The sequence below is a fragment of the Ictalurus punctatus genome, chromosome 14 (assembly GCF_001660625.3).
Source record: "Ictalurus punctatus breed USDA103 chromosome 14, Coco_2.0, whole genome shotgun sequence".
Taxonomy (NCBI): domain Eukaryota; kingdom Metazoa; phylum Chordata; class Actinopteri; order Siluriformes; family Ictaluridae; genus Ictalurus; species Ictalurus punctatus.
In genome coordinates, this window is record NC_030429.2 from 27489917 (window position 1) to 27517482 (window position 27566).

The following is a 27566-nucleotide window of genomic DNA, read 5'->3' on the forward strand; positions in this document are numbered from 1 at the left end:
CAGGGTGGGCCAAGGCCAAAATAATAAACAAAAGAGTTCTTGGTTTAGATAGCTTGTTTATCTAAAATAAAAACAACAAAAATACAAATGTACTTCCCAGCTCCCTAATCCAAAAACAGAGACAAAAAGGACCCCACTCCCAACAGAAATAGCAGCCACACCCCTACTGCTGGTAAACCAAGTGAAAAATATATACAGTGGTAAATATATACACTTAAACAGGTACAGGGATAATCAAACTCACAGTCAGAACCAGAACAGCAGTCAGAACAAGAATACTATAGCCACAAGAGCAAGCAACACAAACCAAACACAATCTCCTCATATCACATTACAGGTCACCACCTCCAACATCCTCCTCTCGCTCTGCACCTCTTCCTCTTTAAATATGGTCATCTTGTAGTGCGTCAGGTTTGATATTTGTTTTCACTGATTTCTTTCTGGAATGACTATATTTGAATCTAAACACTCATATTTTAGATTCAGGAAGGTATGTACAGTACATTAATGGTCCCTCAGGGAAAGTGCTTTGTCAGTTTGGATTTTACAGGCTCCTCCTTTCACATGCAGGCTTGGGACTGGTATAGGCATTCTTTCTCAAAAAAGCTTTTATTAGTCATAATGATTAAAAGGAGAAAGAATTTGAACTTCCATATTTGTTCTGTTTGACTCCAGCCCTACATCTGTGGCACGTCCTCCATCCAGAGTAATTGTTCTGTTGTTGTTAAACATGTTTACAGGCTGCTGAGTAGGTGACATAAGCACACTTCAAGGTATGTAGATGTACCTACTCAACAGTGTTGGAAACAAATTCGGTACAATTCAGGGTGTATGTGCAGAACCAAAAGGCAGCAAGAAGGTGGGATTAAACCCTTGAATGTGGCAAAGAAAATTAAAGAGGTCGAAAGGCTTTTATGAAGAGATATACTGAATCTCTGGGTTGGCATATATATATTTATTTATTTTAAAAATCCATTTTAGCAAGGGTGGCCTATCCCGCTCTCTCTCAAACAACCCTAACGCAATACATCCTGTTAACAAACATAGTTGTATATTATTTATTCCTACAAATACAAATAATCAGCACAATTCAGCATCTGAAATAAAACCTACTATTCTGTCTGGCAGATTACTTCCATCATTAAAATAACTATTGAAACCTGCACTAGTGTAAGGTGTGACGAGGCCTAACTGACAGTGTAATGGAAAGAGTATCTTTCAGACTGTGTTTGACCACACTTCTCTTTATTCTCGCTGGGGGGAAAAACCATAACACACTTCTGTGTCTGCTGATGTTAATAACCACAAATGCTGCACATGAAAATGACCCCCACATTCATAAACAATAGCTGTTACTAACCCCATTTCCATAAAAGTTGCAATAAATAATGCAATAAAAACAAAAATCTGTGATTTGTCAAGTCTCTTGAAACTTAAATTAACTCACAAAAGTACAAAGAAAGATATTCAATGTTTTCACTGACCAACTTCACTGTATTTTGTAAATATTAACAAATTTAGAATTTGATGCCTTCAACACACTCAAAAAAGTTGTGACAGAGGCATGTTTACCACTGTGTTACATCACCCTTCCTTTTAATGACACTTTCTAATGGTTTGGGAACTGAGGATAATAACTGTTGCAGCTTTGCAAGTTGAATTCTTGCCCATGCTTGCTTGATACAAGACTTCAGCTGCTCAACAGTCTGTTGGAAATAAAATAGACATGAAATAAACACGAGGGAGACCAAGTATGAGTAGTATGTAATTTTATTGAGGATTCACTGGGCTGGTGGGACTGTAAGAACTGACGTTCACCTAAGACACAACACACACAGATTAGCAACGTGCAGGGGGATAACAATACATGTTTTGGTTAGTGCGGCAGGCCTCAGGGCGTAGGTGGAGTACGTCTGCACGCAGGCAGAAGTCCAACTAAGAGACACACACACACACACACACACACACACACACACACACACACACACACACACACACACACACAGACCTGATGTGTATGCAGAAACCAGAAATAAACTATTATAGGGCAATGTACATGCAAGCACTATAAAAAAGAAATACAGAACAAACATAAAACTTACTCAAGATGTGGAGATAGTGTGTTTGGGGGTGTGGAGAATCCTTTCTCAATGAAGGTCCAGTCAGGAGTGACACAGATGAAGGTCAGGTTATATTTTTAAAGAGTGAAACAAGACAAAATATAAGGGTGTTGGAGCCATACTGAGCTGCACCTGCGAGATAAGGGGCTCTGGGAACGGCGAACTCCGTGGGATCAGGGTCACTCAAAAATGCTGATTAACGTATGTAATGGTGTTCTGGGACAGCTAACTCTAAACATATTGGGGTCTGGGTCAGCCTGACCCGAAGAAAACCGTATAAATAGGAGAGCTCCAGCTCTGGTTTTTTAGATCACCCTTGGGACGTCTCAACTGTGTGGATCTCATGGAACAAATAAACTTGGACCCTTGCTTCTTCTCACTCACTGGCTCTCGGTGTCTTACTTTCTACCTTCATCTAGTTAATGTATGTGAGTCTCTGTTTTTATGTTAAATATTAATTGCCTTTGGGTAATAGGCAAAATTTGATGCAACAAGTCCTTAGATGCTATTGTCTGATTTTCTTCACAATGCACCATAGGAGACAGATCTGGACTGCTGGGAGGTCACTCAAGCACATGCACTCTGTGTTTACGAAGCCACGCTGTTGTAGCACATGCAGAATGAGGCCTGTCATTGTCCTGCTGAAATAACCCTGAACTTCCTGGGAAAAGACGGTGCCTTGATGGCAGCATATGTCTCTCTAAAATCACTATATACACCTCCGCGTCAATGGTTCATTCACACATAAGGAAGTCACCCATGCCGTGAGCACTGATGCACCCCATACCATCACAGAAGCTGGCTTTTACACCTTTCACTTATAACAGTCTGGTTGGCTGAAACGTGTTCTCATCTGACCACAGCACACGTTTCCACTGCCTTTCAGTCCATCTGAGATGAGCTCTGGCCCAGAGAACTCATCAGCATTTCTGCATGGAGTTGATGTGTGGCTTCCTTCTTGCATAATAGAGTTGCACATGTGTGATGGTACCATTGATGTGGAGGTGTATATTGGGATTTTAGAAAGACAAAGATTCAGTACATCTCTTCATAAAAGGGGTTTAGACCTCTTTAATTTTCTTTGCCACATTCAAGAGTTTAAGCCCACCTTCTTGCTGCCTTTTAGTTCTGCACATACACCCTGAATAGTACCGAATTTGTTTCCAACACTGTTGAGTAGGTACATCTACATACCTTGAAGTGTGCTTATGTCACCTACTCAGCAGCCTGTAAACATGTTTAACAACAACAGAACAATTACTCTGGATGGAGGACGTGCCACAGATGTAGGGCTGGATTCAATCAGAACAAATATGGCAGTTCAAATTCTTTCTCCTTTTAATCATTATGACTAATAAAAGCTTTTTTGAGAAAGACTGCCTATACCAGTCCCATTCACAAAGTCAGCATTGTGGTAAAAACCCCTTTACATTTGGCTGGTGATCCATCAAATTTCTCCAGAAAAGTGAAACGTGGACTAGCGGTTATGGTGTTAGCAGGAGTGGAATGGTTCACGGGACAAGATGGCGGAGCTGCTGGAACTGTGTTGCATAGCCTTTACTAGTTCCTCTGATAGCGATGTCAGCCGCTCCAGTTGCTGCTGGTGCACTACTAACACTTTCGCTTCGGCTGAGACCTCGGTCGATAAATGTACGATAGCCGCTGGATCAGGATCGGGCGAAGTCAAAAGTCTTTTGTAATGAAGGGTCAACAGAGTGGAGATCCATGTGCTGCTTTATTAAATGAGGAAATATAAATAGACGTAATGGCAGGCAGAGGTCAATGTTGTAGGCAGAGCAGAGACGTGGTAATTAAACAGGCAGACGGTCAGGGCAGGCAGCGAAGGTTAAAAAAGTGTAAACAATCAAAGTTCATACACAATACAATACAAGGTCAATACAAGTTCATGCATCTTGTTGTGAGCAGTGAAATCAGTAAATACTCTTTCAGATGTGCTGATATAATAGACAATATGTAGAATGGAAGCTCCTCATAATCAGTTTACCCACTATTACACTTTTTACCACTAGTGATTCCTACATAAGCATGGTCAGGAGTGTGCAGAAATATATGCACATAGGACATGTTGTGGAGCATGACCTGCTTGTGATCCTAGATCAAGAGTGCACCACTAAGCCGGACGTGTTCAAGCAGTCAGTACAGATCCAGTTTTATAGTTCTAGATAAAATCCTTGCATTATGGCATAATGAATAATCATGAAATTTGAAATTTATTTTACAGAAATGTTGAGGGTAAAAGCACACACTGTATGAGACTGTTATCTCTTTGTCAGTTATGTTTTTTGTCATTCATGTTAAATCTTTATTTTATTGATTTTACTCCTCTTGCTCTTTCCGCACTGTGTTTGCATGGGAGAGAAATGTTGAGGGTAAAAGCACACACTGTACAAGACTGTTATCTCTTTGTCAGAGTAAATGAAGAATTGACCCAGCTGCCAGAGAATCATTTTCACATTTTCACAAAACACATCATTTACACCCCTTCCACTAATATCTGTATTCACATGACTGTTCTATCACACCTCATGCATGAGTAAGAGAAAAAGGTGAATTAAAAAGTAACTTTATATAGTTATACAAAGTGACAAACTGCTGAAATAACTCATGAGGCTGGGTGTGTAAGTGCTTTCTATGAATAATCAGAGTAGTGATGTTAGCTTCTTGGAAATTTGATCAGAACAGGATGTATGGGCTTGTGGCTTCAGCTAACACCAGAACATAAGGCATGAAGACAGAAGCATTTTGACTTCCCTAATTCAGTGGAGGATCTGTGTGAGAATCGCTGTAAATAAATGTCAACTATGAATAAATAGAATAACTGCACTACAATTTCTACCTCAGAAAAAAGATTGAAGAAATGACTATAATAAATATTTACTGTTTATGCTTGAAAAAATTCTTCTTTATTTGTTCTGTGTAACAGAATTCATGTAAGTCATTAAATTTATTAAACAGTTGAGGCACATAAAGATCAGTTATCATGATGGCAGTCTGAGAACACGCCCACTTGTGTGGTATTTCCTGTTCAGGCCATGTGGTTATCAACACAACCCACAGATCCAAAGCAGAAGAAGAATAGCTTTGCTGGTAAAATTGCCTTGTTTAGTACCAGAGAAATGTTTGTTCTTTTTTTTGTATTTCAGAATAAGATTTCAGACTAGAACATTTCTAAGACTCCAAGAAATGTACAGTTTGAGTTGAAGTTTAAATCTGTACAATCTGTTAATACTGACTGATTTATATGAACATGAAGATATGAAAACAGCTCACACAGAATTATACACTCGAGGTACGCACAGAAAAATGAGAGGCATTTTGTTGTACATCAGAGTTTTGTATTATGTCAGTTTGGATGCAGCCCCGAGTTCTCTATGAATGTGCATTACTTTGGCTTTTGCAGCTGTTCACAAAACTTGCATCCAGCACATTAAATTGAACAGCAGCTTTATACCAGATAACATTTACCCCTACACTGATATACACTGAGGAGGTGAAAGACATTTCTCTTTGTTTCAGGACACTTCTTGTATACGTGTAGCTCTTAGTAATATTTATTTTAGTATAGATGTAGTACATTACACATTCATACCAGTTCATGTTGACCTTGAGGACAATTCTATAAACATCTTGCACATTCAATAAAGGTCTTTTTGATAGAGTTGGGCTAGTGTATATCTGAACTTAATTTCTAGAATCAATAATGATGGACTAGAGATTCATATTTTAGTCATTTCAGTTTATTTGTGCATTTTTACATATACATTAACATCAAGTGCTCAAGATGGACATTACATCAATCATTAATTAACTTTGGAGTATTCCATGAGTTTGTAACTGGAGCTATTTATCTACTATTAACATAGACAGAGACATCAGTAAACAGTTACAACATGTTTTTATCTCCATCAGAATCCCAGAAGCTCAGGGTCACTCTTTTTAAATCAGTGAATGAGGTTGGGTTTATTTAGGCCTTATATATACACACAGATTTTTTTAAGATACAGATGATTCTTATAATATTTATTCATTAATTCCAAATATTTAGTCCAAAACAGTTCATTTTAAATAATGCATTGTCAACTAAATAACCTATTTAAAGCAAATAAAGAAGCGATCCAGAGGGAACAGCACATTTTATGATGTTGATATTGATATGATGTATGATAATATTAAATTTGTGACACCTTGTGCTGGTCAGTGTCTCCGAGGCTGTGAGGCGACTGTTGCGTAGGTCACACTGTCCGAATCTGATGCTGTGTTTTTCTTAGCAGCTGCTCTGGACCTTCTTTTGTACTGCATGCTGGCATAATGAATATTTTCTTCCTGTAGAGAGAGAGGGAGGACCATCACATTACACCATGAAACAACTGCCCTTCCATTTCTCCTCCAAACAGTGAAAACCAACACAACTGAATCCATAAATATACAGCGTTGTACAGATATACATGTATACTGAGTATATGATGAGGATTGTTTTGTGAAGTTAGTGTGCACTGTGTCATGACCTGAACTGTCCTGTGTAGTGAGAATAAAAAGTGCACATAGCACTTATTAACACTAACCCATATTTCCAATGAGATGTACAGCTTCTTATGTTTCTTTAAAAAAAAACTTGAAATCTTTTAGAAAGGCACTTTTACTCTAATGTTTTGGTATTCCTTAAACAAATGTTGATATAGAAACAGTGATGAAAAAAACTGTAATGAAATAATGTCTTTGGTACCTTTTCAGTGGAGTCTGTGGTGTTACTGCAGCTGTTGTGTGACAATACTGACTTTCCTGAAATGGAAAAGAATTGAATTTGTTTAAAAAATACTATACATACAAAAACATAAACTAAGAAATTAAGCAAATAACAAAATTCATACTATTTTTTTATTGGTTCATATTTCAGTGTTCGTTTAACTAGTTTACTTACACAAAGTTCTGTGAGTCACTCAACTTGTTTATAAAGCACATTTAAAAACAACAGAGCTGACCAAAGTGCTTCACAACCAGAACATCAAAGAACAGAAAAATGACACACACACACACACACACACACACACACACACACACACACACACACACACACACACACACACACACACACAACAGAAACTGCATATACAAAGTACAATCAATATCAGAACAGACATCTAATTCAAATGCCAAATTATAAAAATGTGTTTTCAGCTGAGAGCTGAGGGCCGAGCGAATATAAAGAGGGAGATCATTCCATAATATTTAGGAGCAAGTACAGGGAACTTCCAAACAGTCTTTTTAGCTTAGGTTTTAGGTTTTAGCTTAGAAATCACCTAAGCTATTGCAAGCTACTTTTAACAACAGAATTGTTCTGTTTATCAAAGCTAAGTGTTGAGTCAATTATCACACCAAGATTTCTCACACTGTCTTACACGGTTATATAAAGGAGCAAGAATACTAGTTATCTTCTCTGTATGTTTCAGTGGACTAAATATAATCATCTCTGATTTTCTTTCATTTAGTTGAAGAAAATTATCATACAGCCAATTTTTAACATCTCCTAAACAGTCCATAAGGGACTTTAGAGAAAGATCGTTCCCACTGCTTGACAATGCCTTTATACCATTAATGCATACACACACACACACACACACACACACACACACACACACACACACACACACACACACACACACACACACACAATATATATATATATACACACACACATACACTTGTATTTTATAATGCCACACTCATTTCTGTCACTGGTTCATTAACTCCACTTTAATAAGGTACGAATCTAAGAGTTACTTCTGAGAAAATATAATTCTTAATATATCAAAATCATTGGCTAATTTAATCTCAAATAACTGGTAGTGTATTCAAAGGACTAATATTTTTTTAAATAGCTCTTTTACAGCTTATTGAAAAACGAATTAAAAATGATCTGGATAAGTAACTGCACCTTTGATTTTGCAGCAGAACACACACATGCAAATGATTATTAGGATGGAGACCAGACACACAGACATTATAATCCAGAGCGCTGCTCCTGTAGACTGCTGGGTAACTGGAGGATCAGAGGAGTCAGACACATCTGAAATACACAAACACAGAGTGACAGAGATCAGTGTAGTGCAGAGAAAAACATCTCTTCTGTACGATTCAAAATGAAGCACTCTGATTCACTCACTGACACTGAATTAAAAACAGTCATATCACATTTATCCATTTCCCCTTTCAGCATCACACATTACACACCATGATTCAGCTGTTTAACTTGAACATGACTTTTACAACAAAAAAATCATAGTAGTTTTAATTAAAATACTAACTCCTTTTTAAGTAACAGTCATTTTTATTAAAATATTAAATCAAAGCAATGTCTTTTCACATGTACTATATTTTAAATTTGCTCTCAATTTTCGGGGACTTTATTGTTGCCTTTATCCATGCCCTGTTTCTTTGAGGTATAAATATGAGGTTATACTTGTGTTATCAATCAGTAATCAGAAAACCAGCGGAATCTGAATGCGAAAGAGAAATGGTCACTAACTTGCACAATTCTGGTAATACACAGAAAAATAGATCAATAATTTGTTTTTGCATTGATTATTTATAAACACTGATCTGATCTTCATCTACACCACAATTATAGACAAACACAATGTGACTAAACTAATCATACACAAACAGCAGATCTTCAAGTCTCTATTGAGCATGTTGAGTTATTATTCACAGTGCAGGCTGCAAAAAGTAAGTGAACCCTTGAATTTAATAAGTTGTAGATCCTGCTTTAGCAGCAATAACCTCCACCATATTTATCCTGTAGCTGCGTATAAGACTGACATTGTGCAGAGGAATTTTGGACTGTTCCTCCTTACAAAACTGTTTCAGTTTATCAATATTTATCAAGCAGTCCTCTTCAGGTCACGCCACAGCATCACAATGGGGTTAAGATCAGGACTCTGACTCGACCATTCCAAAACATACATTTTCTTCTTTTTCAGACTTTGTTTTGGACAGCAGTGGTTTCCTTTGTGGTTTCCTTCCATTAACACCATTGTTGTTCAGTGTTTTCCTGATAGTGGACACATGAACATTCAAAGTTTGGAGAGTTTTCTGCAGGTCTTTTGCTGTTACCCTTGGGTTCTTTTTCACTTCCTTTAGGATTTCACTTCCTTTAGGCCCGTGGTGGTCTGCAGGACGCCTGTTCATAGGGAGAGTAGAACAGTCCTGAATTTCCTCCATTTATACTTGATATTTTGTCTTATTGTGGATTGATGAACAACAGGTGTTTACAAATGCTTTTCAGCCTTTTCCAGCTTTGTGCGTCTCTACACTGTGTCATTTACGGTCCTGTGAATGTTGATGGGATGGAGGCATGGTTCACACTAATCAGCTGTTCTCAAGAAGAACAGATTTGTCAGTAACTGGAATTTGTGTCTTTATTTAAAGGGTAAAGCACCTGTACACCCCACACCTCCAATCTCATCTCCTCAATTTAAACATCTGACTCCAATTAGCTTTTGGAGAAGTTGCTAGTGCAGGGGTTCACTTACTTTTTCCAGCCTGCACTGTGAATTATTACTCAGTATGCTCGATAAACTCCTGAAAACTACTACTACATGTGTGTTATTAGTTTAATCAAACTGTGTTTGTCTATAATTCTGACTCAGATAAAGATCAGATCACAGTATATCAGTAATCAGTGCACAAACCCTGGTAACTCCAAAGGGTTCACAAACTTTGTCTCTCTATACACATGACAATAAACTTAACTCTGCTATTTAAATATTTATCTGCTGAAGAAGTGATCAGCTGATCATCTTGAGTGAGAAGTGTCTGTTCAATAAACCTTTTAAACTAACAATTCAAGAAATGTACTGTCTCCTTAGTCTTTAATTTAATTACACTTTTCCATCAGGGGGAAATCTCCAAAATAAATAAGGGGAGAGAGAGAGAGAGAGAGAGAGAGAGAGAGGGGGGGGGGGGTGGGGGGGCTGGGAAGAGACCTTGATGATCAGAATTGGTGAAAAGCCTACATATTTATGTTTTGTTACATGTATGATTTTATTCTAAAACCTTGATGAAAATTAAGTTATATGATGCAACACTAAACAAATATATAAAAATACATAAAGACAGCAGCAGTCAGGTTAAATAAAGTATCGGCACCCACCTGTAAAGTCCAGTCTGATGAGTTTCCCAAACTGAATGTGTGTCGTTCTGTTTCGACCTCCACAGAAATAAAATCCCAGATCTGTCTCTCTAACTCCAATAATCACTAAACTGACTGAACTGCTGCTTTCTGTCATATCAAAGTGACTCTTGTTCACATTATAACGGAGGAAAAAGGTTTTCTTCAGCTTAAATTTGTCAGCAGATATCAGCAGCTTCACCTCCTCAGATCTCAGTCGATACCACGATATCTCAGAATAATTAGTGATGTTACAGAGCAGGGTGATGTTCTCTCCAGGAGGGACAGATAAATGATCAGTTGAAGCGATCTCAAGGAGACACGGTGTAAAGAAACCTGTAAGAATACCACCACATTAAGAGAACAGATACATCATTCAGTGTGTCCACATTTAGCGACTGCTTCAGTTCAGAGTTTACTCAAAATCACAAGATTTGGTTTGAAACTGTTACACTGACATTAAAAACTGCTTTCAGATACATTTCTGTTCAGACTGTTATATGACTGCATTCTATCCCTAGATATACTACAGACTAATAACTTCAATAAAGTCCTGAACACCAGTTACTCTAATGACAGTTATTTATAATTTACTCCTATCTGGTATTTTGCATATATAAACTCACCAAACAGCAGCTGTAGTGTAAAAAGATCCAGGAGATGGGCCATTCCTTGCTGAGATGCTACAGAGGCCTACAAGATAGTGATGCTTTTTAAATTGGTTTACTTGAAACCTCTCTGTTCCTTCTGTGTCTTGAGTTCCTGTTTAGCTGCCAGCCCCTACATCCTGTTTTGTTAAGTGTCCAGTACGCGGCTGATCACTAGTCCTATTTTAATTCTCAGACAGAGACCCAGCCTCTTTGTTACATTAATCAGTTCATCACTTTACTTAACTAGAAAAAAAGTTAATGAACAAGTGAATCATTTTGCTTACTCTTGTGGAACAGTTGGGACAGAACAGTCATGTGAACAGAGAAATATAAGCAGGTGTAAGGACATTAGCACTGGTGTCCAAAGTTATTGTATGAAAAAAAGACTGAAGGAAAAATTGTGCAAGAATAACAGTAAATCTTTGTGGGACACTGGCACACAGAGGCTCTCTTTACATGCAAACATGTTCAGCAATGTGAATGAATACATTCCATTTACAGATTCCATATGAACAGTTTATACTGTACGTATTAGCATCAAAGTCTCACAAAAAATCATACATTTAGTACTAAAGAACCAGCTAGCATATTTATAAATCTAGTATGAGTTCTACCTGTGATTCACACTTATTGTACGATCACGTAGAGTATGCATATGACCAGTGGTGTTAGAAGGGTATATCACTGGGGGCTACAGAGGAGCACAGCCCCGAATATATTTTATCCTGGAAAAAGCTGTAGTTAATGTAGTGCACCAGGAGGATTTCCAGAAAGCTGTCTGACCAAACTTTAAATTTTAACATTGAACTGTAAGTTGATTTACCTCGGCATGTCATATCCAGAGTTATCAATTCCAGAAGAGATGATTAATATTTTGGTAATCAAGCTCAGTCAGGTCACGATTACCTTTAAAAACCCATCTTCAGTGGAGTACAAATAAAAGGATTCACCATGGGCGTGGAAATGAATAAGAGACGCTTTTCACTCCAGCTGAACAACCACTTCTAATAAAAAAATACAAAGTTAAAATAACATTATTGTGAATGAAGCAACATCTCTGCAATTAACAAAGCTCGAGAAGCAAAATAAATATGTAAGAACATACAGTCTCTACTGAAAGTATTGGAACAGCATGGCCAGTTCTATTGTTAAGACATTTGGGTTTAAGAGCAAAAGATTTATAAGAGACGACAGAATTTCAGCTTTATTTTTTTCTGATATTTACATCTAGATGTGTTAAACAACTTATATAACATGGCACCTTTTGTTTGAACCCACCCATTTGTTATATGTGATCAAATATATTGGAACCTGTGACTGGTAGGTGTTTCTTGTTGCCCAGGTGTGTCTTGTTAAATTGATTATTTAAATAATGAATAGCTCTGAATGTCTACTCTTGATTAGATCCCTGGGTTTTACCTGTGAAGAACGCATTTCTTGTTAAAAAGGATAAACCAACATGAAGATCAGAGATCAGTCACAGGTTCCATGTGAGAAAAACACACCATTTTGAAGCTGGGAAAAGAGGGAAAATCTATCAGAGCCATTCCACGAGCATTGGGTATAGCCAATACAACAATTAGGAATGTCCTGAAAAAGAAGGAAACTACTAGTGTAATTTGGAGGTGGGGCGTGGACGAGCGATGGTTTGTGAATGGGGGTGGAGCCAGAGAAAGTGAGTGGTAAGGAATGTTCTCTGTAGCAGTGAAACGAGGCAAGGATAAGAGGGAGAGATACACATGCCTTGAGAGAGAGAGAGAGAGAGAGAGAGAGAGAGAGAGAGAGATCCATCAGCATGATGTGTGTGTTTGTGTGTGCATGCATGTGTTAACAAGGAAAGAAAAAGAACGCTGAAAAGCAGGAAAAGAAAAAAGGAGCACAATAAACAGTCGAGTTGACTCAAGCCTGCCTCCGCCTGCCTTCTCCTCGACTTAAAGTTCATCACGTAAAAACCAGACATGGAACGGGTCAACCAAGGAAAACAGCAGCTGATGACAGAAACGTTGTGAGAGCTGTGAAGAAAAACTCAAAAACAACATTTAGTGACATCACCAGTAACCTTCAAAGGGCAGGGGTGAAGATATCACAATCCACTATTTGAAGAAGACTTGAGAGCAGAAATATAGAGGCCATACCACAAGATGCAGACCACTCATCAGCAGTAAGAATCAGAAACCCAGACTGGAATTCACAAAGAAATACAGAGACGATCCACAAAAGTTCTGGAACAAGATGAACCTCTACCAAAGTGATGGAAAGGCCAAACTGTGGAGAAAGAAAGGATCTGCTCATGATCCAGAACATACAAACTCATCTGTGAAACATGGTGGAGGTAGTATCATGGCTTGGGCTTGCATGGCTGCTTCTGGAACATTCTCACTGATCTTTATTGATGATGAACTCATGATGGTAGCAGCAGATTGACTTCAGAAGAAATGCATCCAAATGAATCAGGAGGAACTTCATCATGCAGCAAGACAGCGATCCAAAACACACTTCCACCTCAACACAGGACTTCATCAGGGGAAAGTGGAAGGTTTTAGACTGGACAAGTCCATCACTAGACCTTCACCCAGTGGAGCCCCCAGAAACAAACAACTATTGAAAGAAGCTGCAGGAAAAACCTTGAGAAGCTTCACAGCAGAAGAAACCAACAGTTTGGTGTCAGTGAGTCACAGGGTTGATGAAGTTACTTCAAGCGAGGGAAATGCAACCAAATATTAAGTGTAATTTACTTGAAACCTGCACCCACACTGGCCCTTTCCGGATAAGATTGCCCACCCGGATAAGATTGCCCACTGGTGTATAGTGTAAGTGATTTGGGACACAACTTTAGTATTTACTCTCCAAAGCGTGTTTTCAGAAGAGAAGCAATACAATGAGTAAACATGCCCCGTGCAGACCAACTAAACAGACCAACAATTAACAGGCAGAATGCACAGTACATGTGCAGGAGATATGTGTGTCAAATGTTGATAAGGAGGTTAGCCTAACTTGGTGCTGTCTCTATAGCCTTGCATGCTATAGATAATGAATGGTAAATGGGTGAAATAAAGGGATGTGGAGACATCTAGTGGCGGCCAAAAGAATTTGAGTGAGTAAGACAAATCTGAATTAACCAAATAGAGAGAGCAAATATGTCATGCCAACTCTTCAGTGTTCACTCTTGAGACTGACCTCCTTTATTGCTTGGGATTAGCTTTGTAATAAAATTCTTCCTGATTCTAAGAAGTTTGGTTTCCTTGCTTATCCTTGAACCTATGTGGGAGGCAGGAAAAACTCCCCACAACAAATTTGGCGAGCCAGCCAGGAGGGAAATAATCCAGAGGAGTGGGACGGAGTGGACTGCCTGGGCAGGGGAAGGACTGCCGGCCACCAAAGGTAAAAGGGTCAGCACAGCCGGTTTTTATCAAATAAGATAATAGACAATGGTGAGCAGATGGTGTCGTAAAATAGGCTCATTATCAGTATGCAGAGATGAGGAGTAGGAGTGATGAATAGCCTCACTGCCTGGACTCAGGTGTTTAAAATGGATGAAATCCGAAAACCCGTGTGCAACTCAATAGTTTCTACTCCAGGAAAGGCTTTATATGGGTTTTGCTAAATGGGTAGAATTTTTATCGTCTGCTTAAAATTCCCCATGGCAAATGCATTTGTCAATGTTTACCAGCATTTATCAGCCGTATTGAGCCATTATCAGCATTTACAACCGTGTATCAGCCACTGTCAGCGTTTACCAGTGTTTAGCACCGTTTATCAGCATCCTTCGGCCATTATTGGCATTTACCAGCATTTATCAGAAATTATTGTCATTAAGATAAGATAAACTTTATTGATCACACACTGGAGAAATTCCCTCATTACAGCAGCTCAGTTACACACAACAGATAAGAAAATACACATTAAATAGGAATAGAATAGAAAAATGTCTTTAAAATATAACAGGAATAGAAAAATAAAAGTAAGAGTAATAATAATGGTAATATGTACACTATGATCACTTCACTGTATGTTCAGATGAATAAGAATATGAATATATACAGATGAGTAACAAATGGAATGCTGCACAGTTCACAGTAGAGGGTGAGCAACAAAGAGGAATAAATGAATAAAATGTTCCTATTGCATAATATTGTGAACGTGTTGGCAGATGATGTGATCATTGGTCGTAATCGTTGTTACGAGCATCAGTCGTAATTGGTTGTTACCAGCTTTTAGCAGCCTTTACCGGCATTATGAGCCATTAACAGCCATTCTCAGCTATTATTAGCATTTACCGTTGTTTATTGGCCTTTATCAGCAGAAACTAGCATTTACTGACATTTATAGTGTTTATGGCTGTTTACTGGTGTTTATTAGCATGTATTGGCATATATAGTGTTCAGCCATCAACATTTATCGCATTTACCAGTGTTTTCTTCTTTCTTTAATCAGCCATTATCAGCGTTTTTCAGTATTTGTCAGCTATTATCAACGTTTACCAGCCATAATTAGCGTTTAACAACATTTACCAACCTTTGTCAGCATTTATCGGCCATTGTCGGCATTTATCAGCCATTATGACTGTTTACCAGCTGTTATAGGCCTTTACCAGTGATTATCAGCTTTTATTTACCATTTTCAGCGTTTATCGGCCATTATCGTATTTAACGGCATTTACCACTGCTTACCAGCATTTACGGTATAAGCGATGATCAACGTTTTTCAGTTTGTACAGCATTTACCGGCATTTGTCAGTGTTTAATTGGCATTTTATGGTGTTTCCGACATTTAGCGATGTTACCCGCATTTGTCAGAGTTTACCAGCATTTGTCAGTGTTTACAAGCGTTTAAAATCGATTGTCAGCATTTTACCGGCCTAGGATGAGAAATTTTGTGACGTGTGCAGGCCGTAGCTGGCGAGTTAGTAAGGATAATAAAGGGTATGTAGATGGAGAGGTGTCGATAATAGCAGCGTTAGCTGGATTGTTAACCATCCGGAGCTGAACCCAGATTCTTCTACATGCATTTGAGCTGGTAGCCTAAGTTTTGTTTTATGGAAGCTGAGGTAACTTAGCTGTCAACGTATGACATGATTAGAAAAATTAGTATTTATCATAAAATGTGCCTCGGGTGTTGTCACTGTTTGTAGGACTACCAGACAGATAAAATATAAAACTTTTGTAACTAGGCTAGTTACATTATCTTTCCTTATCCTCTGCTCATATCAAGTTCATGTAAACTGGAACTCATAGACATTTACACACCTTGTTTTCCTGTTCGTCATGAGATGAGGTTAGTGTTTCAGTTTCAACCCCTTTACTGGTTTATATATATATATATATATATATATATATATATATATATATATATATATATATATATATATATATATATATATATATATATATATTAAATTGGTGTATATCCATTTTCCCATCACACTGAATGTGTGAGAGCTAACTTTTCCAATAAGACACAAGTATTTCCATGTATTTTCCTCCAACCCTGTCTGATTGGCCTCACCTCTATTCACTGAAGATATAAAATTACAACACCGCCGTCTTTGCAAACCGCTCCAAGTGGATCATTATTCAGGGCTAAATAAAAAAATTACAGCACCGAATGCCTAGGCCAGGTTACACCCCTGGCTGATAAGCTGCTGGACAGGCATCGAGGGAGCCAATCAGTATGTGGATAGAGTTTCATGGCTGAACTAGTCATATGTTTGATGTAAATAACATGTCAGGTGTATTCGTGTTAGCTAGTAACAGCAAAAATTTTACTAGCTACAAACACACTCCAGACACCAATGATCCCCGGTTGTTCAGCATTGGAGCACCACAAGGTTGTGTTCTATCACCTCTCTAATATTCGCTCTACACAAATGACTGTGTTTCAGGTGATGCATCTGTGAAGCTGATCAAATTGGAAGAGAACATTACTGTGACTGGTCTCATCACCAACAGTGTTTACGAGTATTTATAATTGATTGTCAGCATTTACAGATGTTTACGAGAGTTTATGATCAATTGTGAAATTCCTTAGCGTGACATTACTGTGATTGGTCTCATCACCAACAGTGATGAGTCAAAGTACCACCAAGAGGTTCAACAACCTCCTGGTTTGGCCAGAACAACCTCTCAACGCATGTTCCCCCTGCCCACTCATGCTTAATAATTCACCAGTGAACATTGTCTGAGAACTACAGCCACAATGGACCTCAAATGGGAGATGCATACAGTGCCCTCCACTAATATTGGCACCCTTGGTAAATATGAAAAATTGTCTTTATTGATTAACCTTTTAATCTTTTGCTAAAAAAAGAACCCTCACAAAAATATTCTGCTCTCATGGTTATCAAACAATTGCAAACAAAACACATATTCTCAATTGTGATATGACCAACAGTGGACTCGTGTATAGGCTACACCTGCTGATACAGTTGATCTATGAGAGATAAAAGTAGAAGACACAGTGTGTTTCTTTTTTCATTTCATTCAGTGCTTTTATGTCTGTAAAACCTGCAGAGATGTGAGGTATGATATTTGTTTTGTAAATTACACCGGATTTTAATACTACTGTTATACAACTTGAAGTTAGTCATTTCTCCTGGTTTAAAAGGCTGTATTCTACTGGAGAAAATCTAATTGGAGCAACGTAATTTAAAAAATGATTGTCAACGTAAAACCTTATGTACTTAATTACCATAATTATGAATACAACACTTAAATTCCTTTTAAATGTGAAAAAACTAATTGGAACAACTTAATTTTTATGAGTAACTTAAAAACTTGTTTTTAATTATACAAATTATTAAGTGTTATTTGGAAATATATGTGATTGTAGAGGAAAAGATCATTTCTCTAACTCAATGTAGTTTGTTGGTTGAAATTAATTTCATTAAAATTTGTCATGTTTTTTTTTTTGTTGTTGAGCCTAAACATTTGTTTTTAGAGTGTGCATGCATGTACATGTAGAATGCACTTGAACGTATTGATGTAGTGAACGTGTTTTTGTCTGTGTGTGTGTGGGGGGGAACGCAACAGATTACAACAAACCTTTATTACATAAAGCATTATCCATTTTTAACAGCATCTGTTAAGATAATGACGGTTGCTAATGGTGTAGACCATATGTAATATTATCTTTGGCGTAATTCTCTCAACATAATATGATTATTTGATCTAAGTGCAGACCGTAATTGCAAAATGTATGTAACATTATCTTTGATATACAACTCTCAACATAATTAGGATTGAAGATGATGACCGTTAACAACAGCTGTTAAGAACATGACAGTTGTTGATGACCATTAATGACAGCTAATTAGAAAATGACAGTTGGTGATGACATTTGTCCTGTCAGCATAACTAGATTTGATGATGACCTTTGACCTAGACCTGTCACATCCAATTTGTGATTTTTAGTAGCTTACATAATATACAAACCCAATCTCTCTCTGATGTTCAAATCTTCTGCATGCAATTGTTTGGGTGGCTCGCCATTCCCTGATTAGGGAAATCTTGATCAAGTGGTTAAAGGAAGAGGGGTTCCAGGAGCTCAGCTCAGCTCCTGTTTGGTGTCAATCCTCTGCAGTAGACTGTTCATCCACACAAAAAACCTGACCTGTTCACTTATTAAAAGAAACAGGACATTGCTTACATTCTATTCATCTCAACACTCTACTGGTCATTACACTGTTCTTCTTAAAGAACCAAAAACAACATCAGCATAGGATTATTCACAAAAAAATAGATTCTTAATCATTAAGCCAATCATGTTGTAAAGACTATATTTCTAAATGTTGTACAACTGTTTAGTACTCATTTCATTTCCACAAATATATTTACCCACAATCTGAGTAATAACCATGAAGTATAAAGAACTGCAATGGGTATTAATCGCATTAGCTTGAACAAACATAAAATACCACACAATTCTTCGTATAATGTGTTGCAAACATCCTTCACAATAAAGTAGAAAAATAAGATGCCGCATATCTCTGTGTTCTTCCTTAGCACATGAGCGCCGCCATTCCAAAATTCAATTAACCAAAATGCCACGAGGCAGCTAGCTACCGTGACTGAATCATAACTTTACAAAACATGTCTCTCTTAAAATATGAATTAAAGTACATACAATACAGGAGTAATTTCTGTGCTATAATATCTCTAGGACAGGTAAACATATCAATTATCTGCAACAGCAATGCTCTGCAGAAACTACGCTAGCTAGCTGAACTTACTACATTACAAATTCTAAAAAAAACTAAAAAATAGATAACTCACTAAAATCCGTTCTTGTACACAAAATAAAAAGATTATGCAGCAGTGTATACTGGGAAGTTTCAATGCAAAGTTTCAGTTTGATATATAAGAAGTATATAGTTCTCCAATATTGCAACAGCTACGTGGCTCAATTGAAAAAGAAAAAAAAGCAGGCTTCTGCTGAAAGAAATATTACACAGAGGCGGGACTTCCGCTCCCCTTTGGATTCCTATTGGCTCAAATCTCAATCAACAGCGTCAAGACCATAATAATGAAAAATACAAATAAACCAAAATACAATAAGAAAGAAGAAGAATAAAGTAATCATAATAATTGCCCTACATGTCAAATTAAATAATTTCCAGAATAATTCTATAATTGTATAACCTTGGCTGGGTTACACACACCTTGCTCTGACCGACATGGACAGATAGACAGGTGGGTGGGTGTTTAAGCGGGCAAAAGGAAAACCAAAAAACATAATACTTCAACCACTTGGTGGAATAAAGACACAGTCCTGTGCACAGCTCTGGTTCACACTCAGGGTTCTTCTAATCAGAACTGGAGGAGTAAACATGATAGGAGGGACAAGATCATGATCGGTAGCTGAGGACACTTCATTCCTGCATCATCTGGAGAAAAACAGAAATGTATTATTTTTTCTAGTTTAGCAAGAACATTTTCCACATAAAGTCTAAGCAGTGATGTTTACAACCAAAATCAAACAATATGCACACACACACACACACACACACACACACACACACACACACACACACACACACACACACAGAAGCAGTTGACAAATTAAAGGAAAAACTGGTGGCTGTTATTATTTTGCATGGTTTGTGTTCACTCGCTCCTCACTGGGAAGCTTCACTGCAGCTCCAAAATAATTTAAAGTCACATAAGTTTGGTCATGTAGTGTAGAATTAACTAAGTTAGAACATTTTGTGGGCAATTAAAAACAAAAATAACAACAACAATAAAGAAGTGGACAGAATTCATTAGGGAGTAAAAAAGTCCAGTGAACGTAACATACTGAAATAAATGGAATGAATGTTACTGGTTGTGTAAGAAATTAAATCTGCTTTACAGATAATTAAATACACAAGTATATCTCACCTCTGGGAACTTCCTTTTCAGCTTCACGCTCTTCTTTCTGTTTTTCTGTAAGAGAAAAAACATTTGATCATCTTGGTACAATCACAGCTCTTCTGTGTGAACTCTTCTCAATGACGCTAAAGTGTTTTACTTTGTACCTGTAGATCAGGGACACATGTAGGTCAGGTCACTACTAATGTAGCTCAGTGTTTACATTCTCAGTCTTACCTTTAACTCCAGTACTGTTTTAACATGCCTTATTAACTCACCCTCTCCACTAAAATAAAAGCTTTCATATTAGTAACACTATAATATGTGATTATAATAAATGATCAAATATTTTAGAATAATGTCAACTGAATATTTTGACAATGAATATCACTTAAATAGTATTTCATAGGTAATACATTGTACAAATAACCAAGAGAATGATTTCAGCTCCACTGTTCCTGCTGTCTGGGGTAAAGACGTTCTGATTTAAAAATCTACTGCACATTCGTGTAATGAAAATGATTTAGATGTAAAGTTGTGATGCTTCTACAAGTGTGTGATGAAACAAAAAAGATGGACAGGTGTTGTGTGTTCTCCTGGCTCAATCTAACACACACACATAAAGAGCTTTGTAATTAGCTGTTCAGTGCAGAAGTCCTCAACTAGTAATTAAAACACTGAGATCATTAAACTGCCCCATATGAACCGCTTTTGTTATACAGTAAGTAGGGATGCACCGAAATGAAAATTCTTGGCCGAAGCCGAAACCGAACACGTTTTTTTACCATTTATTTTGCCATTTTTTTTCACCATTGCATAAATTAAATAGTCAAAATGTGCTTTTTACTATTTTGTCTTGTTTTTCAAAGCCAAAATCAATTACAAAAACTACAATTTCTAAATATTTATTTAACACTGAACATTTTTTTCATTCCAGCAGGCACAGGCTACCAACAAGGCATGATATAACTTTAAATAAATAAAAGAGTAAAATATAAATATTGTGATGTGGTCATCTTTGAGCCCCTTGAATAGCCGATGTTGGGCCTGTAACTGACTGCTGAAAGAATGGAACACTCTGTAGCCTACAACTAAAAGTGCATTAAAAAGTGCATTAAAAGAGTGCAGGAACTGGTTCTATTGGGTTCTACAGGGCTGATTATATTGGGGATATGTACCGCTCGCGCCCCTGTACACCTCGCCGAGTATTAGAGTAGATATAGTAGAGTTAGATACGTTGTTAATGTTCTGTTCCTTGATAGATTTAGTTAGTTTAAACTTTAGATCAGTTCATTTAGTCCCTTTGCTTGTCTTGACTAAGTTTTTTGGATTAAGATGTGGATTTGTCTGCCTGTCCTTAAATAAATACGTCTTTACCTGCTTCCGTACTCTACTCCTTTACGTCTCGCGACGTGACAGAAACAAAAAAGTAAACATCCGAAGAGCACGTAGCTCGTGCACGCGCGCGCCCCCTCATCGAGGTCGTGACATTCGCGCGTCTCACTCTGGTTGCTAGGCTACTTGGTCGCGTCATCAAACACATCACTGTTTGGTCAAATTTATTCGGCCTTTTCACTTATTCAGCTGAACACCGGAAATGCTTTTTTTTTTCCGGCTTTAATTATTTTGGTTGCCGAACATTCGATGCATCCCTAACAGTAAGCTTAGTGCCTTTCCAATTCTCCCTCATGTCCAGCTTTGATTTCTGATGTGTGTGATGGTCAGTGTGTGATCTACTGAGACTCACTCACTTACCATCGACTGAGAGATAAACATGGCCGATCTCTACTGTTTCTGTCTCGACAGATCTCTTGGTGCGACTCACTGTCTTGGCGCTCCTGTACAGAGCTTCATCAGTAGTTGTCAGATTGCACAACACCAAGGAACAGTTCCCCTTACGCAGCTCTTCCTCAGGAACGTCCACACGCCCCTCATATCCCTCACCCTGATAGGTCTCCTCACCGTCTCGCTCAAACACAATCTCAGATTCGATCTCCCAGATAATATGCGGTTTTTCAGTGTCTTCAGTCTGCAGTTCACACGGCAGGACAGCTGTAGACCCCACATGTCCAGATACAGGGAGCTCAGATTCTGCAGAGAGGGGGTCTGAGATGGGAAAATTAAAATCTAGATTACTTTCTCACCTTTTAGACAATGATCTTATGTTAAGAGCTTTATTTCATCTATTTTCTAACAAAAAGTTACTTACTCACACACACGGTACCCAAGACGATGCAGATGGAATAAAAGGAGGTCATGATGCCCCGATAGTGTCTGGAGGAGCGTGTGAACATTTTCTAAAACAAGGAAAGGAAGGTGTGAAAAAAGAAATATATTTGAATATCAAAAGGTAACAGAGTGCTTATTGGTTTATATCAATCATTTCTCTTTTTATTTATTTATGCTATATTACTTATACAATATACTGTAATATTTAATTTCAGATTCCAATAGGACAGATAAAGTCATATCCTTGTAAATCACCACCAGTTCCACAGCGTCAAATACATCAATACTTTCACATGATAATCACCATCATCTCCTCCAATGGGCTTTTCTCAAGTTTCCCCTATGGAGCACGCAGCAAATATCCTTCAACATCAAACACATCAAATTTAATTTATATATATATAATCTATATATCTAAATATATAATAATAATCTCTCCCTCTCTCTCTCTCATATATATACACACACACAAACATATACACACACCATTGTAACTGATGCTATGAATAATTATTTGAGGTTCTAATTAGGTTTCACATTTATAGCTAATATATTTAATCTTACAGTATGAATAACAAAATACAGTTAATAGTAATAATAACTATTTATTTTCTCTACAGTAAACAACTGTTGTAGGTAACAACAACAACAACAACAACAACAATAATAATAATAATAATAACAATAATAATAATAATAATAATAATGATAATAATGATGATGATGATGAAAATAATCTAAAAAAAAAAAAACACTCCTACTTAATACTGTAGGCCTGTAGGATATCAAACCCCAAAACAAGCAGCTAGTGATCACTGTGATAAAAAAAAAAAAAAAAAAACTAATTTAAAAAAAACCCTGTGTTGGTCAAATTTATCTACAACCGTTTAAACCAGAGTTACATCCCACTGGCTCATAACACCTTCCAAATATTCCCAAACACTTTTTACTGTCAGACAGAATATACTCTAAAGATACAGTTGGAGAAACTGATGAAAATTTCCTTTTATGTATGCCAGAATTATTGGCACCCATATTTTAAATAATATATATTGTATAAAATAAACACTGCACAGCTAGTTAAGTTTTCCGTTCAGACAGTCCTTACAGTATGTTCAATTTATGTTTAAATGCAGTTCATTGGATGTTTACTGGCAATGATTTGTACAGTGAAGTTTTTTATATACAAAATGCACAAAATAAAATATGCCCTCATAATAAATACACATGAACTCCATCTATTTAAAATGAGCATTTCTGATTTGAGAATTGAATATTTTGTAGAATATGCCTACAGTAAAAACAGCATGTATCAACAAACACACACATACACACACACTATTCCTACTGTCCCTGGCAGTCTAGACTACATTACACTACACCAAAGCTTAGCCAAAGAAGCTGTTTTAAAACAATATTTACACACACTAGATGGTGGAGCAATTCCTGTGGCAATATTATTATTGACCGCTGAGTGGCAGTAGACTCAAGGGGATAGATTATGCACCTGCGTAGTAAGTCAGGTGATTGGGAATGGGGAGAGGTTTTGACCGTTTTGTAGATCTTGGTGTAAACATGTTCATGAGGGACTATGTAATTTAATAATTTCTGGATAAAATAAAGAAAGACCATGTACAAGAACAAAAAGGATTTGGATTTATTGCACGTGTTAAAGACTTGCTCAATCTAGTTTACCAGTCACCTCTGGCTCTGCTGGAAAGTTATTACACTAGACACTAATCAAGTTTTCCCAAGTTAACAACATTTAAATGTTAATACAGACTAGGCTAACTGTATTATTGTCTTATTAAAAAGAGTCAGACACCAGGCTGTTGAAATACATGAGTGTCAAAATAAGGAATTTGAGGAAGAAAGTTAATTTCAAGAAAAGGTTTTCTTTATTCATCAGCACTTATTATATAGTTCAATGGTTGTTTTATTATTATTTAATTTTTATTTATTTATTTATTTATTTTTAAATAAACCAGGCCTTATCCTGTTGAAGGAAGAACACTGGGTTTGTATAAACAGGCCAAATATTTTATACAACTAAATGGAAAGTAAAGCTTTCAGAAGGTTGACAGTCCCAACCTTAAGCATTCTAATGAAGTGTAGCTGGTTTTGTTTACCATAAAAGGTCAGATTTCACTAAAGACTCTTACTTCCTCTGTTACTGTGTGTGTATGAGAGGGCAGAACTAAACACTTTCTCAGTATTTTAATTTACATGTTTATTTGTTAGATTTAGTTGATGTTAGTCGGTATAGAGTATGTGGTTTATTAATCTTGTCAGTGCCCAGAAGAAATAGACTGCAGGCTTTTTGAAAAGAAGTAACATTGGTTAACTATGAATAAATAAACCCTGGGAGTTGTTGTAATTTTCCACTTCATATGGGTCTGGGTGACGTGCTGCGGTCAGTACGACAGAGTCTGAACAAGAAGGTGAATTATACGCAGTGTGTGAATTATACACTGACATTCAGGAATGTCAGCTTTTTTCAGTTTGCACAGATTAGAGTTGGTGTAATGTGATGTGTGCTTCAGAGACCCACTGTGCTGTATCCTTAAAACAGTACATGAACACAACCCTTTAAACGCTACAGTTCATACAGTGCTGTTCAGCTTTATGTGATGAATAGCGCCTTGAAGGCCTTAAAATGTAGTATGTACTTTCTGAACTTACTTGTCTTTTCTTCCAGTAAAAACCTGCCTTATGTCTGTTCCCTTTCTCTTACTCATGACATCACCAGTGTTAAATGAAATCTGACTGCACAAAGGCCTCTGTTATTTCTATGTGAAAAGGTCACTGCATTAAATTTGTATTTATGACCATCCTAAACTACACGGATAAAACAGGCACCAGTGAGTCGTGACTAAAGTGTTGCGTCTTACACAGTGGTATGGTATTGGTATCGAACAATTTAGTAAAGAAGAACTAAAAAAAAATATGTTTAAAAACGTCATAGTTTTTGTATGATACACCATCTCAGTTATAGTGAAGTGATTCCTGACCATTTCACCGCTGAGTGGACGAGAGAACGCGTAGCTTACTGTTACTATATTCAATTCAATTCAGTTTTATTTGTATAATGCTTTTAACAGTGGAATTTGTCCCAAAGCAGCTTCACAGAAATATATAACTTCAGGATGTAGATTTTAAATGTATGAATTTATTTAATGAGCAGACAGAGGAGACGGTGGTGAGGAAAAACAGGATCCAGACTCAGAAGTGAACCCGTCCTCATGACCACGGATAGTAGAATTATAAATAAATGTCTTCTATAACTGTGCTAACACTACATGGTCAGATAGCGCAGTTGTGTAAACAGGAAATGAATGACAGTTTGTACTATAGTGAAGGCTGTAACTTCCATGCACGCGCATAAGCACCAGTTAAAATACACGCTGTGAGTAATGTATTTGGTCTAATTTACATTTTTGTGGTGGTGAATTATTATTTATTTAAATTCAGAGTCGTGTGTTATTTTAATTAACAGTATTTTATCAGCTTTCTTCATTCACACTCAAGCCTTAAAATGACCTGAAGATAATATCTACACATCACCTTAATCATTTCACCATAATCATTTCATTTTGATGAACTGTGCGGGGAATTTATACTCGAGATACAACTTTATTAAAATGATGACATTTATTATCCCAGATAAAAATAAATTCTCTCCATTACATTCAGCCGACTGAGTGTAATATTCCCCGCATTTACTCCACTGCGCGCGCTCATGCGTTAATAATAATAATAATAATATAACCCATTTTAGGAGCGGACAAGTTTAATATTGATTTTTTTTCTCAGTATTAAAATTTAGTAGCAGTCTATGTGGAAGTTTAAAGATGTGGTTTCTACACTGTAAAGAAACAGATCTAGACTAACACATGGTCCAGAGGTGAGGATCCCGCTGTCGGAGAAGCGGCCCGGGTTACAGTGCCACTCTCAGTGCAGTGAGGTGATCAGGTGTTGAAGTGTTCAGGTGTTGAATCAGGACTCTGGTGTAAAGTTTGTGCCAAATTAAATATACGGATCACACTGATGATCCTCTGTGACCCTTAACAGGAACAGCCTCAACACCACAGTGTATATAGAAGATCAGATTAAACCAGTAAGAGACTCCTGTTAGAGCTATTAAACGTGTTGTTTTGTTAAACGTTGAGTATCAACCTTCAAAAAGATACTTTTTCTAAAGTATAAAACACCCGATAGAAGCTGGATAAGAATTTAATAGTAAAACAGTTTTACCTGAATTCACTCGATCAGAGCTTGTCCAGAAATGCCTACGTCACTGCAGAACCCGAGGCTGTATACTGGTGAAGGCGGAGCGTCGTGTTTACAGTCCTCCACTCCCTCTGTAACTACTCCCTCTATAACCTCTATAACTACTCCCTCTATAACCTCTATAACTACACCCTCTATAACCTCTATAACTACTCCCTCTATAACCTCTATAACTACTCCCTCTATAACCTCTATAACTACACCCTCTATAACCTCTATAACTACTCCCTCTATAACCTCTATAACTACACCCTCTATAACCTCTATAACTACTCCCTCTATAACCTCTATAACTACTCCCTCTATAACCTCTATAACTACTCCCTCTATAACCTCTATAACTACTCCCTCTATAACTACTCCCTCTATAACCTCTATAACTACTCCCTCTATAACCTCTATAACTACTCCCTCTATAACCTCTATAACTACTCCCTCTATAACCTACTATACTCTTTTATTGTTTTTTTTTATGAGGTAATTATTCCTCATGATGAGTTAAAGAGTATTTAACTGAATTAAACACATTCTGTTGTATTACATTATTCATAAATTAGAAGTCTATAAAAGTCAAATCTAACACAAGGAAGTCGATTTTTTTAGTTTCATTTCATTCATTCCAGATGATTTGCATCTGTTTGGGTGGAGAAGACACAACATTTTTTTTTGCAGGCAGCACACGCAGTGGCAAATAGAGATATAAAATGTAAATAATACTATTTACAAATTACAAAAAAAGTACAAA

General features: G+C 37.1%; 1 protein-coding gene and 2 long non-coding RNA genes across 36 annotated transcripts in view; all 3 read right to left on the minus strand.

Moving 5' to 3' along the window:
* LOC108274794 (uncharacterized) overlaps positions 1-27566 on the minus strand; it is a 588939-nt gene that overhangs the window by 496876 nt on the left and 64497 nt on the right. The window lies entirely within an intron of this gene.
* The window catches only part of LOC108261135 (uncharacterized), a 278821-nt gene that overhangs the window by 225581 nt on the left and 25674 nt on the right, over positions 1-27566 (minus strand). For 2 of the 3 annotated variants that reach the window (XR_008397865.1, XR_008397866.1), the window contains exons 4-6: positions 22512-22599; positions 22058-22408; positions 20333-20377 (exon numbers count right to left, since the gene is read on the minus strand). This is a non-coding gene — a long non-coding RNA (uncharacterized LOC108261135). The remainder of the gene's footprint in view (positions 1-20332; positions 20378-22057; positions 22409-22511; positions 22600-27566) is intronic. The other variant, XR_008397867.1, reaches the window with a different exon arrangement.
* LOC128634935 (uncharacterized) lies at positions 5868-8172 on the minus strand. Its single transcript, XR_008397871.1, has 3 exons — positions 8074-8172; positions 6865-6920; positions 5868-6464 (listed from the first exon to the last, which is right to left on the minus strand). It is a non-coding gene; the product is annotated as an uncharacterized LOC128634935 (long non-coding RNA).